The sequence below is a fragment of the Echiichthys vipera genome (assembly GCF_963691815.1).
Source record: "Echiichthys vipera genome assembly, chromosome: 22".
Lineage (NCBI taxonomy): Eukaryota > Metazoa > Chordata > Actinopteri > Perciformes > Trachinidae > Echiichthys > Echiichthys vipera.
In genome coordinates this window covers 10,891,458-10,911,734 of record NC_139847.1, presented here as the reverse complement: position 1 = coordinate 10,911,734, position 20,277 = coordinate 10,891,458, and the positions used below count along the sequence as shown (strand labels likewise).

General features: G+C 39.6%; 1 protein-coding gene across 2 annotated transcripts in view; it reads right to left on the bottom strand.

The window, feature by feature from the left end:
- LOC310964459 (glucosidase 2 subunit beta-like) overlaps positions 1-20,277 on the bottom strand; it is a 120,169-nt gene that overhangs the window by 43,659 nt on the left and 56,233 nt on the right. The window lies entirely within an intron of this gene.

The following is a 20,277-nucleotide window of genomic DNA, read 5'->3' as shown; positions in this document are numbered from 1 at the left end:
AGAAACAAGCTACAAAATTGAATACCTTGCAAAATGGGGTTTAAGACTTTTTAACACTTTAAGGATATTTAATTGTTGCTCATCGATGTATCAGCTTTTAATACTTTTAATACCCTGTGTAGATGTTAGCATCAAAACCAAACGATTTGTATTGGTTCTATGGGAGTGATGTTTAAAAATAAACAACAGATGATTGAATGTGTATTCAAGTAGTCATGTGACATAAATGTGAAGAGATTCAGGAAATGGAATAAATGTGTGATGGACAAATACACGCAGACAAAAGAGATCTCTCGACATAACTAGGGCTGCACACTGGAGAGTACTCGTCTGCACCATCATATCTTTATCTGAGATCATCTTGGTATGGTGCCAAACACTGTTAGCTTCAGGAGCTGGGAAAGTAAAAATCTATTTCAGACAACATAAGAGACGGAAAGCTGGCAGCAGCTCAAATCAGACTTCCAACATTTGATAAGTGTAAATGGGCTAATTCGGTGTATCCCTCAAATGGTTGCGATCCAATACATTCCACCTGTGGCTATCAAAACACAGGAACAAAGGGTGAGAGAGGGTGAGAGGCAAATCGTTTCAACCTCTCGACAGCTAAATGAAAAAAGCGAGATAATGTACCAGTAGCTCATTCAATAGCTAAAGTAAGCTTGGTACACTGTTCCAACCTGCTCCTCTCTTGACTCTCCATTTGCTCCTTCTGTCGAACTAGCTCTCAAGGTGAGTACAATTATGTCTCAAGGACGCGTAGCCCTCAGATGGGGTCAGAGGTCTCAACGAGCACCACGTTAATGGCAAACCTCTCCTGCTTAGCATTTCACATCTAATTTGGAAAGTGCTGAACAGAGCCTTTAATTAACATCAGCCCTTCTCAAGGTTTGTAACCTGCTGGAGCACCAATCCCTGAGCTCTCTTACGCACTGAAGCTCCACTGCCTCACATGCCAATTCATCTGTTGAGTGCTGAGCTGCATTGTCTTAGAAAAGCTCCCAGGTCACTCAAATGAGAAGTGAGGATCATGCCAGCATTTCTAAATTGAGAATCTTGTTGCTAAATCTTGTTGTAGCGGTTGTTTTACAGGTTGATAGAGAGCATTCTACCACAATAATAATGTTTAAGAATTATTATCTGCTACACATCAAAATACCTAGTCTTAAACCACCTTTAATTCTTGTCTCCATATAATTTTGACTCTTACGTGGTCATTCCTCCCTTGTAGGTTTACTATTCTTAGACATGCCCTCATATCTATAGATGCAACCTCACTTAAATTACATCAAAGTGAACCGTGCATGCAAAGCTAACCTGTTTATACTATTTAAAGCAGCAACATCTGACAAGTAGCATGACAAAAATAACACCGTGTACTGCACAGCTGTAACTTTCCTTGCCCTGTGTACCGTACTGTGTGTAACTGGGCACAAATACTTCCAGGTCCTAGCATTTATCCACAGTCATTTTTTGGGGTTTACTACACATATACAAAGTTTTCTATGACTGCATGGCTTTAGGTTTAAGTCACATAAGGCTTTCCCACAGTGTTTTTTAGCAGAAGTGGACAACATCGCCTGAAGGACAGCATATATATAGATTTTAAAATGAAATCTAATGAGTGTCTATTATTAAGGTCGTCATCTAATAACTAAAATGAACCCAAAAGACACCTACAACCTTGCCTAAACCGTTTTCTAGGAAAAGCCCTGTACATCTTTTAATATTATAATCCAAAACGATGTTCATGTGCAACATGGAAGACTATGTTTACTGATTATATATTATTATATTATCATATTGCTTCTTGGTATTATGGGAAAAAATATTCTGTGCAAAAAGAGGTGCCACATGGTTAATTATGGATAATGAAAGTGAAATCATGAATTCAAGTTAGGGGTGTGTCATGCTCCAGACCCGCCCAGAGCAGACAAGCAGCAGCCAGGGCAAAGTGTGGTTAACAAAAACTACACAGCCACTAGACCACCTGTGACAGTCCCCCTACTGCAGCGTACACTGAGTCACCAAAATACTGAACAGGGAGAATCCTCGCTGCACCTCAGGAAAACGCCTCTGCGCTTGCAGGAAGATAGAGCTCTTAAACTAGAGCAATGATAAATCTGCTTCCTGATGGCCATTTATCTGGCAGGGCTGCGTATAAAAAGCAGCTCAGACTGCATCGTGGCCCAAACTAGCAGCGTTAGCACTGTGAATGGCATGCGCTCGGCTAGAAACAGATGAGGTAGCACAAAGAAGAGAGCCGACAAAAGCTAACACAGTCAGCTGTAGCTCAGCAAGGTCCAAATAAAATAGGACCAGTGATGAGCACCATGGACAGCACCAGTTTGCCCCGTCTAAGTCAGCACCATGGAGAGTGCTTGCTTAGCAGGCACCAAGGAAAACAGTCCACACAGAAAAGGGCTGGGCTAGGAAGTCGCTGAGCTGCAACTACCCCAACACAACAACACCAGTATAGAGATTCAGATTCAAGGCAGTTCTCAAAATGCGGTTTCTTTTTTTGAGAGCAATAGGTGGTTAGTAGGAGTGACATTGGTAGTTAAGCACTACATTTCAAGGAACACTGAAAACAAAGTTAAGAACTGCAGGTGCACTGAAACAGTGCCATAAAAGGCCTGACATCCATTCCATAATTAATGCTGCTGTTAAACAATTTGTTGATACTTCAATAATTCAAGCATTTATATATCTCTGTCAAATGTCAAATCAATTGCTGAAGAACAACACAACACTGTGTTACGGAATTAATTTATTAAGGAAAGCGTTGACAAGCTGAGATGCTAGACCTACCTGTTGTTGTTGTTGCTTGCATGCTTTATCACTTAGTGTCCACTTAGGAACAAAAAGCATGTGACTAAAGAGCTTTTGCCAATGGACGTAAGCACTCAGGTGGGGGTGCTTCGGGGCAATATTATACAAATCTTCCACACTCATCCTGATTATCACCACTTCATTATTATTTATCTACTGTCAACAAATGCATCCTGTTCATTTCTGTAGGCAAGGGATTTCTGTAGGCAACACTGCACCCAAAGCAGTGCTATGCTGATCTCTCTCCAAATGGGGGCTTTTCAGGACATGTCAGACAAATGAAAGAATTAAAAGGCAAGAGAGAGGGACACACGTGCACACATACGCAGACATGCTGACACATACAACTGCACAGTGAGATAACAACAAAGAAAGCCTACGAGGGTGAGAGAGCTTTTAGAACAAAAGAGAGTAAGGGGGAAGGGTTATATGGTGGAGGTGGGAGGGAGTGTGTGTGTTAGAGTTAATGTCAGCTGTTGTTGGACTAAACTGAATGTCAGTGACTGGCTAATCTAAGCAGCACTGCTTTCAGCACAGGGAGGGCGCTGCTGAGCTGCAGTGACCTCAACCAGCTTCAATGTCCCTGAAGGAGAGGGTTGGTGGAGACAAGCCTGGTGGCCTATGGTCTTCCCAAAGGCAACAGCTCTTTGTGCGTATACTATAAATATATGTGTGTGTGTGTGTGTGTGTGTGTGTGTGTGTGTGTGTGTGTGTGTGTGTGTGTGTGTGTGTGTGTGTGTGTATGTGTGTGTTAGTGTGTGTTCCTGACATACATCTCCACACTGCATCAGTCTAATCGGAGGGAAAGAGAGAGTGGGGAGAACGACAAGTGTGAGTCAAGTCATCACGCTACGGCTGACGATACACTCCGGGATAGCGCTCACTGGCCCTGGAGCGTAGCTCTTTATAGCAGCAAGCTCTGTTCTAAGACACACTCTTAAAACACATGCACACACAATAGGAGGATGATGGCCCTGCACCTGCACTTTAACCGACAAGTCTCTGTACCGTTAAAGCAGAACTGGGTGTTTTGCGTGATGCACATGCTGCTGTATATTGCATTACTTATCAAGATACTATCCATTTCTACATCAATGATGTAGACCTTTGGGCAATATATTATTGATATATGGATCTTTATGCTAAAAAAGGTGATGGTCTTTACAATCATGCAGGCTTACGTCATGACTCTACTTTTATTCTATCATATTGCTACTGTAGCTGTACCAGTACAGTCCTTCAACTTCTAGCTTTATTCCTCAAGGAGCCTTTTCCTTTCACGACAGACCCATCTGCCTCATTTACTTTTACAACCATCTCCAATCCCTACTGGGATAAGAGTGTTGCCTCCTTTTCTCCTGGCAGTGTCACAATTATGATCAAAAGCTGCCTGTATGTGCGTGCATATGTGTCTTTGTGTGTGTCAGGGACAAGTGTGGACAAAACAAATGGTGAAGCAAACACCAAATCGTCTTGTGTCAGTTAATTATTTCCAACACTGCAGATGCTGTCGCTGACTGAATACACAGCTTAAGACTTTGCTGAGGGCACTGCTTTGTGAAGGCTTGCCGGCCCTTTAAATAATACTAGAAGTAAAGGCGAAGGATGGCGCTCTGGCTACCAACACTGATACAGCAGCCGCAGCCTGATGGCAATTATTTAGACATCCACTTGCTAATTATAATAGAGGATGACAGGTGCCCAAAACAATTTGAGCGCAAACCGCCTGTGAGCTTCTGCGCGTGGTTGTCTCTGCTTATGGTTAGAGATAAAGATAGCTGAGCCAATGTCTCGTCAAACAAACGTCTCTTTTACTTCTCAGCTGGGCTCGGCTGCACGTGATTGTTCCTGATGAGCGTGTTGTAACTGAGATGCTGCGTATTGGTGGTTTCACCAGTTACCCAAAGCTGTTTGTAATAGACCTGGGAGGTGTGACCGGTATAGGAAAAGATGGAAAGACAAAATATTGTGTAATTACCTATCTTGAGGGGATATTTAACTTTAATTGTTTTAGTAAAAAGTAAGATTTTGATGTCTTTTTTAAATTTATAAGCAGCTTGAGGTGCTATATATAAATACTGTAAGTCATAATGCTCAATCCACAGAGAAATGCACACAGTCCGTATTCAGGAACTTTAAAGGAGCTGTCAGGACTTCTGTACGGTTGAGATGTCTCCTTTAACGGATATCATTTCAATACAACAAATCAAAATGGGGTTATATTCTACTGACTAACTAACCAACTATTACTTTCATTGTCAATTAATCCTCAGATTATTTTCTCAATCTCAAATTTTCAGAAAATAGTTATCTAATATAAAACAAGACAAATAAAGGAAGCAAATTATTATATTTCAGAAGCTGGCATCAGCTGATTTTTTTTTTAGCATTTTTTTTAAAAGTAACTCAAATTAAAGTCATTATCTGTAAGATTTGAGATACCTTGTTTCCAGCAGTCTCTTTGTTAGTAAGATGTAATTGTAGGAAAGCCTGTTCTTTCAGAGGACTTTTTTTTGTTGCTCATTTGTAAACTTTACTGATGCTCACTCACCTCTCTACTTCCTATATGTTAGCCTCTTATAGTAAATCCATACACACATGCATGTTCCTATTATACTTCTGCCCTTACTACAGGCCTGACTCAGAAGTTGGAAGTTCCTGATTTCCGATTACAATGAAACACAGCATAACCGGCAGTGAGAGCGCCATCTGGCAGACCAACCACTGTCAGCAGCATAACTAACATGGCAGCATATTTGCATGTAGGGAGGGAACGTCTCCACAGACGCGAAGATTGGAATACTCGGCAAAGAGGCAAGTAGAAGCGCTTTCATTAGTGGGTCATATGATCAATCACCATTTTTTTAACTCACTCTTTGTTCGATAGTAACTTAAAAGACAATTAACTAGATAAAAATCTTACAGATTATATATTTAATATTCAATTATTAAAATAGTGCGGGTTAAGTAGTTGTCTCAGCTCTGCTATTGAAACATTTTGTTTTAAGAAACCAAACAAAACCATGGTTTGGAAAGTGACATGCGACTGAATTACACTGCCACAGTCCTGCAAAAAAAACTTTTGACAATACTGTAAAAATGTAGAAAGTGGCTTCTTTATTAAGATATCAATATCAACAACAGAGGCCAGGTACAAATAAAGGAAAAGAATAATGCAAAATACATTACTTGCTGTAATTGTTGTGTAAAAAAAAAAAAGCTTTCTTTGCAGGCTTTTTTTCCTGCCTCTTTTCTTCAAGGATAAGTCCTGATCAAATCCATCTGCTCTCTACTCATAACCCAAAAGCCTTTTCTCCGCCACACACCCAGGACTATTTAACTATCCACTCCAGGAGCTGAGGGGAGACATTGAGCCTTCCCAAGGGACTGAGAAAAGCAAGGGAGGAGCCAGTAGGTGGTAGAGGGTATATCCAATCACTGAAATCAAGGCAGTTGACTAGTGAATAATGAATATAAATTGAACGCTCGATGCTCGTGTCACCGTGCACGGCTGCAGTGAGTGGGAGAGCGAGCTGATGCACAGCTGTTGATGTGTTGGGGTGATTGTAGGGTGTGTTTATGCTCACTTAAGACAGGCATGTATGACTGTCATTTTGTCTGCTTCTTTCCATTATTACTTTACTGTGTGTGTGTGTGTGTATGTGTATGTGTATGTGTATGTGTATGTGTGTGTGTGTGTGTGTGTGTGTGTGTGTGTGTGTGTGTGTGTGTGTGTGTGTGTGTGTGTGTGTGTGCGTGTGTGTGCGTGTGTGTGTGTGAGAGCGAGAAAGTGTGCGTGCTTCTCTGTGTCTGCGAATGAGGCCTATTGACATCCTCTACTGTGACCCTCTGACTCCTGACAACTCCAATCAGTAGGATGAGTGGGAGGGGAAGGGGGAGGGTGTGAGTCCACAGCGAACCGCTATGATGAGTGCGTGTATCTATGAGAGGACTTGTGCGTGTGTGTGAGGGAGAGACAGAGAGAGACTTGAAGCTCTGCACGAAAATTGCAATCCACAAACAAAAGTTCACGAGAGGAGGCAAGAAAGCTGCTTTTCATGTGATAATCTGTTTTGTAGGCAGCAGTGTAATGTAATTGAAGACATGTTGTTACATCTAACTGGCAGGTCTGCTTTCATTAAAAGTATCATCAAATCTCTGTTTGTATTATCAATAGTTTTTTAAAATTACAAAACAGAAGTTACATCAGATGAGCAGAGGTGCATAAGTACTAAATCGAATCAGTTGAAAAGTTGTTCTGTGCCTCCACCTGAAAGAGGAATACTATGAGGGAGGTTGTATTTTCACTAAGATCGCTATTGGAGATAGAGTCACTGACTCGGAGTGCAACATCATGCAATATGTCACCTCCTATTAAACTAACAATTAGGTATTAGCACTATTGTCTGCACTAGGGTTTGTGAGTCACATGCCTAACAGTGTGACCTGCCATTTTCTATCATCAAGGTCCAGATTTAGATTCCACATTAGTCCCTACATGATGCCAGGCGCCAGTGTGAATAAGAGAGAGGAAAACCGTGGCACTTTATTTAACACAAACATAATCCCAGATAGTTTTACTCTACGCTCATGACGAGAGTGAACCCAACGCCATTCACGCACACGTATGTGTGATTTTTAACACACACCCCAAAAGGGGAAAAAACAGTACACGGTCATCCTCCTTCAGCCACTTGGAGAAATCAGGCTCCCAAGAGTTGTGTAAACAGCACACATGGCTACATACAGTAGAACATATTCCCTCATATCCCCACAATATGTAGTTTTCACTTTTTTTGAGAATGGAGGCACTTGAAGAAGCACTCATCACTTTTTTTTTAAGATAATTGATTTTGTCCTTCAGTTTCATGTCAACCTAATTTTTTAATATCAGGAAGCTACGTAGCACGCATGGCGAAAGGGAGATGACGACAGTGCAGTGTGTAAATTGAGTAACCCCTTCCATCATTGCCCTAATGTGACAATGAATACAGGGATTTCTTAATCCTGTGAGAATTGGCCATTTATATTACAGACATCCTGAGGTAAGACTGTTTTACCCCACGTCAAACAAATCCCGTCCGAATAGGCTGCAGCCAATGCTAGCAGCCTTGTGAGGATGTATTGACTGTCCACAGCGGGGCTTTAACCAAAAGTCTAAATTCAGCATGCTCATAATGACAATTCTAACATACTGAAAGGAAGTTACTTTTAGGAAGTATTGGAAAATTCTTTTAAAAAAAGGATGATCACAGAATATGAGCAGAGGCCGAGCGAACGGTGAGTGTGAGGATTATGGATGGAGCGCAGAGCGGGTTCTTTTAAAAGTCGCGTTATCTCCATCGCCCACCAATTTTGCTCTTCATGAGTTTGAAGCATGTCTGAGCCCGTCTCTATGTTACTGCAGTGCAGCAGTACATGCAGATGAATGGCGCCCTTGCCCTACCCTTCTGTTTTTTGGAAAGAGCGGTGAACGATTAGAGCGGAGTGTGATGAAATCTGAGTTGAGCAGTACTGAGTGGAGCAGCTTTGAGTGTGGGGAACGAACCGATCATTGAGCAAGGAGCGGAAATTCTCACCACTCCACAAATGCTTTGCTAATAATGGCACTAGATAAAAAGTTAAGTTATTGCCATCCATCCTGAGGGGGACATGAATGTCTGCACCAAATCTTATGGAAATCCATCCAAAATTTGAAAAGACACAAATGTCAACCTCATGGTGGTTCTAGAGGAAAAGTTATTAAGATTCAGCCTCTGGGAGCCACATATAACTGCACAAAATGTTTTGGGAATCCATCTATTAAATATTGAGAAATTTAACTGGATAAGAGAAAATATTGACATGCATTTGGTTCTAAATGAAAAGTCAGCAGATACATTAGGATGCATCTAAGGGACACCATGGAAATTTAAATTAATTAAAGTAATTAAATTTCACTGCAATTCATCCATTAGTGGACCAAAGTGATGGACTGACAGGCCAACATAGGAATTCCTAGAGCAACAGCACTAATAAGTATTAGAAAATACTACTTTAGCTACTTTTTGAATGTATAAAGACCTTTGCTCACTACAGTATGGCAATGATAACATGTAAGTACTGTTACACGCATTTAATTCTGCTGCATTAAAATAAAGGTCCGTATGGCATGATAATCAGAGCTATGTGCACGTATGAACTTACCACTGTTCATGAATGCAAGCCCATGACATGATGAATAGGGTTCAAACAAATAGACCTGTTTTCAATTTACACAATTAAAAAGGCAGTGGAAAATGTATGCTGCTGCATGTTGTCATATCTTTCAAAGCAAAGAGAAAAAAAATGTTAGCATGCTTGCTGAGCAAAAGCCTGGAACCCGTATTGAGCAAAGATTGGGAGGGCAAAACCAGAGTGAATGTGATTTATGCCTAATATGGGCACTCAGTTTCATAAGGCCATAAACGTACTTTCATTTCAGAGAGTACTTTGTTACCCACAAAGAGCCCTGTAAAAAACCTCTGCATCACAAGATGATATAGTAGAGGTAAGTGGAGCACGTGTCGCTCTCCCAGTCCTGAAGTAGATCCGTTTCATACTTCTATACGGGTGAAAGTATGGTCCACCATGAGAGGTTTAATAGACGTTTCACTCACATGACATCAGCCAATAATAGGCTTTCCATTGTTTACAACCAAACACGTTTTTTTTTTCCCTTTTCCTGCCGGCAGTCTCAGGCACTCTTTCATAGGCAAGTAAAAAGCGTCATATTATAAATTCCCTGGTCTATTATTACACTTGCAGTAATGACACATCCCACACAGCCAGTGCCAAAGAGCTCCGCTTGGGAACAGGCCCAAGGCACTATGTTACACCTTACTAACTACATTGGAGTGATTGAAATCTGAGAACTGAGTGCTAGACCTTGTTTTTCTTTTGCTCTGTACGTCACAACTTTGCACATTGCATGTTGTCTATCCTCTGCTCTTTAATGCTTAGGCATTCTAGGGCCATTGAGCTTTTCATGGGCTTCAAGAGCCCATGAAACATCATAAATAACAGATTAAAGAATGTGCCTTAAATACACAATTATCTTGAAGAATGGCATTTCAAGTTGTAGTTTCGTTGGCCTTGAACAATATGGTACAATCAGACCACTCTAGATATACTGCAAATATAAATATAAATGTATTTAATATACTGTAAAATTGTGGTGGTTAAGTAAAAGAGGCCTAGCACTAGACTTACCAAATTAGTAGAATTGTTATATGGAAATAAAATGGACCCATTTGTTTTGCACCATTTGGAGAATGCTAATACACAGTGTTACATTACTTGTTATTTCCCCATTTCTGCTAAACCATCTAGTGCATCATGCACTGATTTCTCATTCATATGTTTGTAGGAACATGTTTTGAAATATGTCATGTGCTACAGTATCCCCAATGATGCAAGTGTAAGCAGCGACTGTAAAACATGAAGTAATCAAGTCTCAGACCTATGCATGGGAAATATTTAGCCCTTCAGTACACACTAGTCTGAAAGACAACAGCATAAAGTGCATCGATATGATTGGCTTGCCTAATCCAATTACATTAAGAAACTGTTGTTCATTTAAGATGTACATTAAGCTCCAATTTGAAGAATATTTTCTGATTAGCAGACGGCAACAAACAAACTAATTGTTGTGTCTGGTGATTTGCGCTGCATAACATGATTCATGCACTGTCAATCAAATTCTACTCCTCGATGGAAGGATGCACTGTTGCTGTCAATCGCTACAACCTCAAACATGCAAATGGAATGGAGGCGCATCTTCATGTAGGTGTGAATGGAGTGTGCATATCAGTACATTGAGCTTGCTTACATTTGTTTATCCATAGTTGTATTTAATAGCCCTGACATTTACTAAAATTGATTTCCTTCACTGCCTTGCATTTGTTTGAACATACAACGGCGATGACTCTGTAATCCCATTTTAATTAGAAAGATGTAGCAAGCACGCTAAGCTCACGCGCTCTATTCCCCGCAGCGATGCCACACTGGCAAGGAATCAATCACCAAGGCACCGGTTGCTAGGGCAACAAACAGGGGGCTTCTGCACTACTGTCTAAGTGGTAAATGATTGCCGGTGTAACTCATTGCCGGATGTGAGGAGTTTTTTTTATCTATTTCTCTGTCTCTCTCACTCTCTCTTCTCCCCCACCTCCTCTGGTCGCATATCCAGAGAGTTAATTAAAAGCAGCCAACATGAAATAAATCTAAATCTGAGTAGAAATGAAACATACGGTACAAACTCAATTCCCACATCGAGGGGGTTGACGTTGGGTGGGGGGTACCAGGAAGGCAATAGTAGTGATAAACGAATGTGCAGTGTGAGAGAGGTGTGAAATGAAGAAAAACACACATGCCTGAAGAGACTGGTGAATGGAAAGAGGGAGGGAGGAGCCTAAGGAGGCGGGTGAATCCAAAGGAAGTCATCAGTTAACATATTTCATATTTCAACGTGGACCCTGCTTTCCCAAACTCTTGATCCAGTTCGAACCACTATCGACTGTTTATCATTTATTCATCACATCTTCTCTCACCTACACAGCACTTTATCCAACTCTGGCACACCAGTGAGACTGCAATCATGGCTGGAAAGCAAGCAGGCACCAGTTTGCCCTAATATGACAATGAATTTGTAAAATATCCATGTCTTCCTTTTATTATTATAAAACAGGTCGAGGTGCTAAGTAAGTATTGTGAAAGTATTAAATTGCTCAATCCACAGAGAAATTCACACAGTACGTGATTAAAAAACTGTCTTTCAATTAAGCCGAGAGGGTGAATATAGGTATATTCTGACAGACAGTATGAGAAAAATGTTTTTTTAAATATTAAAGCATGTGTACATGTTCTAGTAAAAAAAAAAAAAGAAAACACAATACAACTATGAACCTGAAAATGAGCTTAATATTGAACATTTAAAAATTAAAAATCTAAACAGTACAGTTTAAAGAAATGTAAAACTGTATTGGTTATGATGTGAGCCAGAAATAATCTAAATCCCAGAAATGACAGGACATTTAATACATTAGGGCTATAAATACTATATCTGCAGTCAGATATACTATATTCATAATATTTAAACTGCATCTCCTATTAATTAAAACATTTTCAGACATTAAATCCATAACATTGTTGGCTTCATCTACTGTATCTGTTAAAGTTTCAGTTTTTTTTAATTCACACAAAAGCCAAAAGGTGACTTTTACATTCCTTAGGGCTGCATTCTGATATGACAGCACATTTTAAAAATGAGCTGCGTGCTCTGTCAATATTTAGTACCTGGTGTGTGAGAGAGAGAGGACAGCAGTAAAAAAAACAAAAAAACAGACAATAGCAATTCATTACTCCGCTGCAAAACACACACAAAAGATCAGCACTTAACTTCACAAATAGGAATTTTCCTGATTGAAATATGGCTTCACCACAGCAAAAGAGAAAGGTGGGACAAGCTAAACAGACAGTGAACTGCAGTGAAGCAAAAAGTGACCATTGCTGAGCAAGCCCTGAAGGGATCCTTTACAGCTTCGTATCAGATGGCACTCACAGAAACCACACACTGTCTGTGAAGATCTCACTCTGCCCAGTGCTGCAGACATTGTTCTTGAAATACCGAGGGACAGGAATGCTGGGAAAGTTGATACAATACAACTCTGTACAACACAGTGGCTCAGCACAGGATGTCAGTTCAATTTCAACTTTTGAAGGAATTCATACACAGCACAGATTTTGCATCCCAAGTGAATAAAAGCAAAGACATCCAGTGCTGCAACTGCTTGTTTATATCCAGTTTCACAATGAGGAGGAATTTTGGAGGAAATCTACTACCGAGCGCATCAGCAAACCTACTGTACACCTCTCTCTGTCTCTTCCATATTGCAATGCAAGCACTACAACATTTACGAACCTAAGTGTTTAAAAAATGTTCAAACATCCATCTCTGAAGCTATCTTATGTAGCCATGGGCTTCTTTTTCATTTCACCAGGTCATCTTACACTGGTAAATGTTGGTGCATTCGGTGTAAAGAAATATTCAATGTCAGCTCTCACAATGCATCATACAGGCCCAACCTTATTAAATGGCATTATACAAGTATATATAGTCCCTCTGGAGAGCAGCAGGATGAGTAAACAATGTATGGCTTTGAAAACAAATCATACCGACATGTCTGACAGTAAATCCAAGCCTACCTAGAAACATTTAAAGCTTTAAAAGGACAGTTTGACATTTTGGAAAATGTGCTCTTTTTCTGCAAGTGGGATAAAAGAAATTTAAAATTTTCTCTCCTGCCTATGCCTTATGTTTGGAGCTGGAGTCAGAATGTGGTTAGCTTAGCTTAGCATAAAGACTGGAAGTGGCTGGAGACAGCTATTCTGGCTCTGTCCAGAGTGAAAAAGTCTTTATGTTAAGCTAGGTTAAATGGGTCCTGACTCCAGCTCCATACTTGAAATAGTAAATAAGCGTATTTCCATAAATGTCAAACTTTTCCAGGATTTAATCTGGAATACCTGATTTTTGATATTGGTCAATAGTAAAATGATGTATCATTTTAAAAAACAAATTGAAACAAAAACAATAAAAATGTTTTCTCTATGTGTAAATATTTAATATTTGATCGTTTAATAGCTCAAAGAATGAATTGAAAAGGCTTTATGCTTCACAAGAGAGCTTCGATAGCTGATCATGGGATGAAGAAGAGGGCTATAGTTCCACATGATGGTAAACACTGACATAAACAGTTTCTGTCAATACTGCAATATACTACGACGTCGCATGTAATCTAAGCCTAAGCATTTCCTTGCCTAATTCTGTCCTGTGAAAATAGTAGCATTTTGCAGCATCTGAGATGTCTTTGGCCAAACTATGTCTATCCAACAAGCTCTTTGTAAAATAGAACACACACACCACATTGGCCCGAGAATGAAATGGTGTGCACTCCAGCAAACTCAGGTTGTCCATCTGGCAGCAGGCAGTGCCTGTCTATCCACTGGGATCATTTCCTTCCTACTCTTCTGCCTCCCACCACTGTCTCTCCAATTAAAAGTTACACATCAGCCTCAAGTCTGAGCCAGACTTCCAGATGGTTGGAATGATAGAGCCAGCTTTTCTTCTGGTGCATTGTCAGTGGAGAAATCAGTTACCTGTGTGTCTGTTTTCCAAAAGTGCTGTGCAGTTGGGTGGTTGGCGGATGCTTTGGGAATTTAGCAGAGTTCTTGTGCTTAGTTAAATCCCCAAACTCTGCTCTGTACTTTTACACACAGCAGTCTGAAACTGAGCTGGGAGCTGTGGATATAAAATGCTAATACAGAGCTACATTTTGCTTATGTTAGGTTAGATGAGATTGTTAATTTCTAACTTTGCACTCAATTAGAGGAGCTTATGCAATAGTTGAGGTTTGCAGTAAAGATAATGCATGTTGTTACTTTTGCTTCATTACTTCATTAGGTTTCAATTTCTCTGGAATTAAAAGAATCACACACAGTGGGAGAAAATGAATTCTCTTTTAAAGAGACACTCAGACCTTTATTGAAATCTTGATGAAAATGTCAAAGTTCTGCAATTTCACAAGACATAATTTAATTTGCACTCCTACTATGTTGTAAAGTAATCCATGAAACTATGAAGCAGAAAGAGTGGAAAGAAGTAAGTGAATATCTGAGAATTCCATGAAATGCTGGCTTACGTATCAAATATTTGTCTGAACTGACATGAAAGGTGATTTTGAAGACACTGAGACCTTCACAACACAGACATCCATCCACCCATCTACTAATGCAAGTTTATTTTCTACTTAGCTTTGACGCGCTGACATACATGAAGCCGTCAGTGACCGAAGATCACAGGAAAGGCATGTCAGCCTTTATTTTACCATCACAGCGTCTAGCATATGTCATCCCACATGCTTAAGTGCAGTTGACAGGTAAATCCCATGGCTGAGTATTTCTGCTGCTCTCACACTTCCTTGTGGCAGTCTTTCTGTGTATGAACGACCGTCACATCTCTTGAGACCAGGAGACTGCAACTCTTGCAAAATATAGAAACCAACTTAAACAACTGAGAACATGATCTTAGCAAACATAGGTTGAGAAAAGACATAAAAAAAAAGAGTGCGTTGTCTTTGTATCGTCAGCATCTCCTCAACGTATCCATAGCCAAGCCTGTAGAAAAGCATCAGCTTAAAATGTACCCTGCAATTAACACCAATCCAATGTGGGAGACAACTTATGTTTTTTTTATGCATCATTGCAAGGCTGGCAACCACCTGTCTCCATGATGTGCTCTGCTTGAATTCTTTAATTCTTCAGTAAGCACGAGTTTTTGTTCCAATAAAATCTGACAGGCACATCTAATGATAACCGTATCTGCCAATAGCCCAGTTCTTCAAAGCAACATGGGACTTCAGCAGAAATTCAGTTTCTTGAACTGCCTTTCAATTCTCTGCTGCCAGAATAGATTGTAACAAAATTTGAAAGCCTTGGATGGTCAAGCTAAATATCACTGTGGTAAAAAATCGTACAGTTTTACACAGATTGTGAACGACTTTCTTAGCCCCATCTCACACAATGTGAGATGCAATGAACTTGAAAGATTATTGCAATTGTACAGTCATTATTCTATATGTTTTCAGTCTGCAATGCTCTTGCTAACCAAGCTCAACAATTCAAAGAGAAAGAAGAACAGAATACATCTATCATACAGCGCAGTGAAATCTTCAAGAGGAAATGAGGTCAATTGGCAATTGAATAAAGTCGATCTTTGGACCATTGTTACCATTTTGGAGGCACAAATCAATACAAACCACCACAATGGCATTCACTAGGGTCACCCCTCAATGATCTCTGCCAGGAAATGTGTCTATTGCTGTCTCCTCCGTCAAGCTCATTACCTGCTGAAATCGGGCTGAAGATGAACTGTGTGGGTGAGCCTCAGGTATGCCCCTAATAAGTGCTAAAGTAGCATGGTGGGCAGTGGGGGAGAATACACGGTGATAATTGAGAGCATAATGGTCACTCACGGCATGTACACCCTCTGTGTTAAATATAGTCCATAATGAGGAGCGTATCAGATAACAGGCTTTCGCTATATACTCCATGAGGGTTGTGTTTGAAAGGGGTGATTTCACTGAAGGTGTAAAGATAATATTCTCACAGGATTACCATCTTACTAGTTTAGATGTTATTTACACCAGAAACATTAGCTTGCGTTTATGCTTGCAACTTGCAAGGCTGGCTTATCGACCAGGAAAAGTAAGTGACTGTCCCACTGCTCAGACCCCCAGGGGCCCTGAAAGCCTCAGCTTTACAGTTTGTCATTTGGCTTGTGGCTATTTTATTCATTGCATTGCATATTTGTTTGGGAATATGCACTGCTAAAGCAAAACACAGCTGAAATCGGGTGCTGCATCATTAACTAACATTGATAGTTGCCTTGTGTCCAAATATGTTACTGTAGCTACTGTACTTTTAAAAATTCTAACATCTTAAATCAAACAGAACTTATATAGCGCACATTCCTCCATAAAAATCAAATTATTAAATGTGATTAACACCTAACACCCCTTGGACAATGTGGTATTTCACTTTATGAGAATTGGTTGGGTTTTTTTTAATGATTCTACTCTCTGGAACTCTCTTCAAGATTAATCAAGGTCTGTCACAGTGTGTTTTTTTAATAGCAGACCAAAGGATTAGGGGCGTCAATTGAAGCCCAATGGTCATTTTTGCCCTTAGGCCCATTTTAAGGTTGGTCAAGCCATGTGAGGTTTTAATTTATTGTAATTTGTAAGGATTAGGAGTATACACCCCTATTACTAAAAAAATGCTGTACTTTAACTCGAGCTGAAAATAATTATAAAATGATCAAGTTATTATTAGTGCTCACTTTTTCTTACTAGGGGGCTGTTTTTAAACATTTCAGTCTAGCTTCACAATGTGTGTCTGACACAAGACTTATCAAAGCTGGACCTGGACCAGACAAGCTTTGGATTTCTCAGTGTGTTTAAGTGGTATGCATTTGGCTGCAGTCAGATATAGTATATATCGCTGCATTTTAAATCATTTACAGGATGCTGTCTTTTTTATTTTATGCTTTTCGACAACAACAAAAAACAAGCGCAAAAGTGTTTGGAATTAATAGAACAGTGTGTTTATCTGCTCCAACATAACATCTATGTCGGGCTAGTAGTAAGTAGTAACCTAGCCTTACTTCCAAGGCCGAGGAGCATTTTATATCACATTGCTTTATGGGATTACATGTAGCTTTAGCCTTTGTCTTTTGGTATAGCATCATGTATGTGGCCCTCGAGTGCATATTTGAGTCAGCCAGAAGCCTTAGAAACAATCAGTTGGAGATGTTTCCTTAAAACTCATGGAGCTAATTAGCAAGCATAATTAGTTAGCATAGTTAGCTAGTTAGCTGAAAAAATCTGCTAGTGACTGTTGAAAATTCTGAATCCAGAAAAATGATGGCTAACAACTTGATGTGATTATTTGTAAATCTACCAGTTACTATTGATAACTGCATGCATGCCACGCAACAACAGCAAGCTAATCAGGAGTAGCAACAGTAACTAGGGACGGCAGGGCTTAGTGAACAGTCAATTCAAGCATGATTTCATTTACGCTATTTACTAATTCCAATGATGCCACTTTCAGATACATTTAATATTCAACCACTGCTAGTTTTCTATTACTTACCCCCATATTGAACTGAAGTATTCATTGAAAATACAACATCCATATTCTTTTCTATCAACAAGCGTAGAGCTAGAAAAGAAAACCATAAGAAATCTGAAGGTCTCCCACTTGTAACAACTTATTCTTTATTGCAAGTTGCAAACAGAAATATGGGAGTGTTAATCAGTATATGCTTACTACTTTAGCTTCTCATTAAGATGAATTCAATACATTTACATAAGATTTCATTAGTTGGCAGTATCAGTTTGATCAGATTTGAATACGCCAGATTTCTCACTCCAGACACATCTTAAAGTATGTAAGAGCCCCATGGGGGAATGGCCGTCTTGCGGAGCCTTGCAGGCAGATTGACGGACATGGAGCCTGCTGCCCATCGTCCAGAGGTCATCTGCAGCTATAGTTTCGGCATCATAAACCTGGCGTCTGTCAGACTCAGACGAGGAGTCTGTTGTGCACTAAACAGCAGCTGTATCAGAATAGATAGCATAGTTAGCAATTGATTATGTTGTTTGTTAGCTTTTTAGCCTGTTAGCTTGAAACTGTCAGTAGCTGATAGCTATGATGGCAGTGTGTTTTCTCTCTGTACTGAGAATCCACTCTGAGCTGAAGGTTTCTAGTTTCTTTGTCAGTGTTGTGTCGAAGTTGCTCCCCCGTCAAATAATGTTTCCCATATTTGACAGTGATTGGTTTATGGATTAGTGACGTACCACCTTAAGCTTGCCGGGTATACTTTTGAAGTGCACAGAAATCTCCTCCTTCAGGAATGGCACACAATACAAGTATAGTTATATACAGAATAGTCAATGGCAAATACTTTAGAGGAAATAGACATCAATTTAAAACACATATTTAAGTGGAGGGGGACTTTAAGTGTTAGTGTGCATGTACATTCACTTGTTACAATAAAATATGCTTGTTTTTCTTTGTTCTTTAATCCTTCTCTGTATAGAGATGACTTGCTGCAAAACAAGGTTGAAAATATCTACAACCAGATAGCAGTGTTATCGTCAGCAGAAAGCACAGGCAAATTGGCCTAATCATTCATTGTTACCAGATCAAATCATTGCATGCTGCAAGTCATAAACAACTGCTTTAAAAATTAGAGACATTTATGGTTACTGTTTCCTAGAAAAAGCACAACATCTTTGTTGTGCCAGTGAGCGAGCAAGGTCAAAGCAAAGTCATTTATCTCTGCTGAGTTGGAAATTAACTTCTGCCTCCAAGCAATTCAACCTACTAAGAACCCTGCTATGCTGCTGACCTCTCAGGCAACATGTGTGTGGCAAAAATAGCATGGTGGAGGGTGTATGACTCCAGCAGATTAGCATCACATTGTTGATATGACATACATTCACAGGAAAAATGAGAACATCTTCCAGCCATTTTAGTTGCAGAATGAAGATAGGGAGGGATAGGGATAGAGAGGAATTGGGGTAATTTACAGGACAAACAGGAGCCTATGTGGAAATCCATGGTATTAATCAGTAAATATGATTGTCAATTTCAATTAGGATCCCTGTTGGTCTACAATTCAAATTGCATAGAACTAAATCTCTGCTGAACAAAAAAAATCCTTTCACAAATTAAAAAATCATAAAAAAATACACAGAAAGACTGCCGACTCTCCATTTTCCAAACTTCTTACAAAAGGGAAACAAAACATGCTCATCATGGATTAAAGCTACGATCTCTGTTCACCAATTGGTTATACTTCTCAAGTGTTTTTTGTGTAACAGTTACACATCATAATCCTGATAAATTTCATCATGATAAAAAAAGTAAAGATGTAGCCAATGAAGCGTATTACCATAATATGAAGCTGTGCCTCACAATGGTATTTTGTGTATGATTTGGAGCTGTCTTCTACATCAGGCTATATGGCAAAAAAAAAAAAGTTATATATGATTTACAGCTATAATCTTAAAACTATAACATTTGTGCATCAAATACAATGCTACCCCCATCTTTTTAGCCTCAAATAGTCAAGTTCATGTAAAAAATTTCACTGGCTGTGGTGTATGAAAACAACTTAAACGGCTGGGCTAATCATCCATAAAACTAAAACACACATTGAAAAAAACTACAACAAAAACTATGTTAATCTGTTTTAATTGGTTTTAGTTTTAGAGTTTTCGCTTTTATTACTGTTTTCTTTTTGCCTTTATTGTTGCTATGACTTCCAGCGCTTGTATGCTCTAACCAAGCTCATAACCATGTCCACATAAAAAAAAGCACCCGTTTTCCATTTCAGGCAATTTCATATAATATGCACATGGTCACAAAGGCACAGATTGATGCAGTATGACATAAACTATGTTTTATTCACGGGCCAGGTCCCATTGCTCAATGTTACAGCAAGAGTAACTGGGAAAAAAAAAGTTTGAAGAATGAAATTACAGGGATTTGACATCAAAAAAGTTACATATTGTAGCTTTAAGACATCACCAAGTTGTGGGTGCCTTTGTCAGCTCAAGCACACAGTGGCTCGCAAGTCTGAAGAGATCAATTTACTGAGCCCTGCTCTCTTTTGTGTGGCCTCAGAGATTCTGTTAGAAGGGATAATTGTTGTCTTCCATACACTCGCGCTAGCTGTGGGGACTCACCTGGAAAAGTACATGCAACGTCGTGCAGAGAAATCAATACAACAGAGCTAATTGGGCTCTCAGCAGAGGTGCAGGATATGGCTGAAACTTATACTGGTTTCTACCAGCCAAA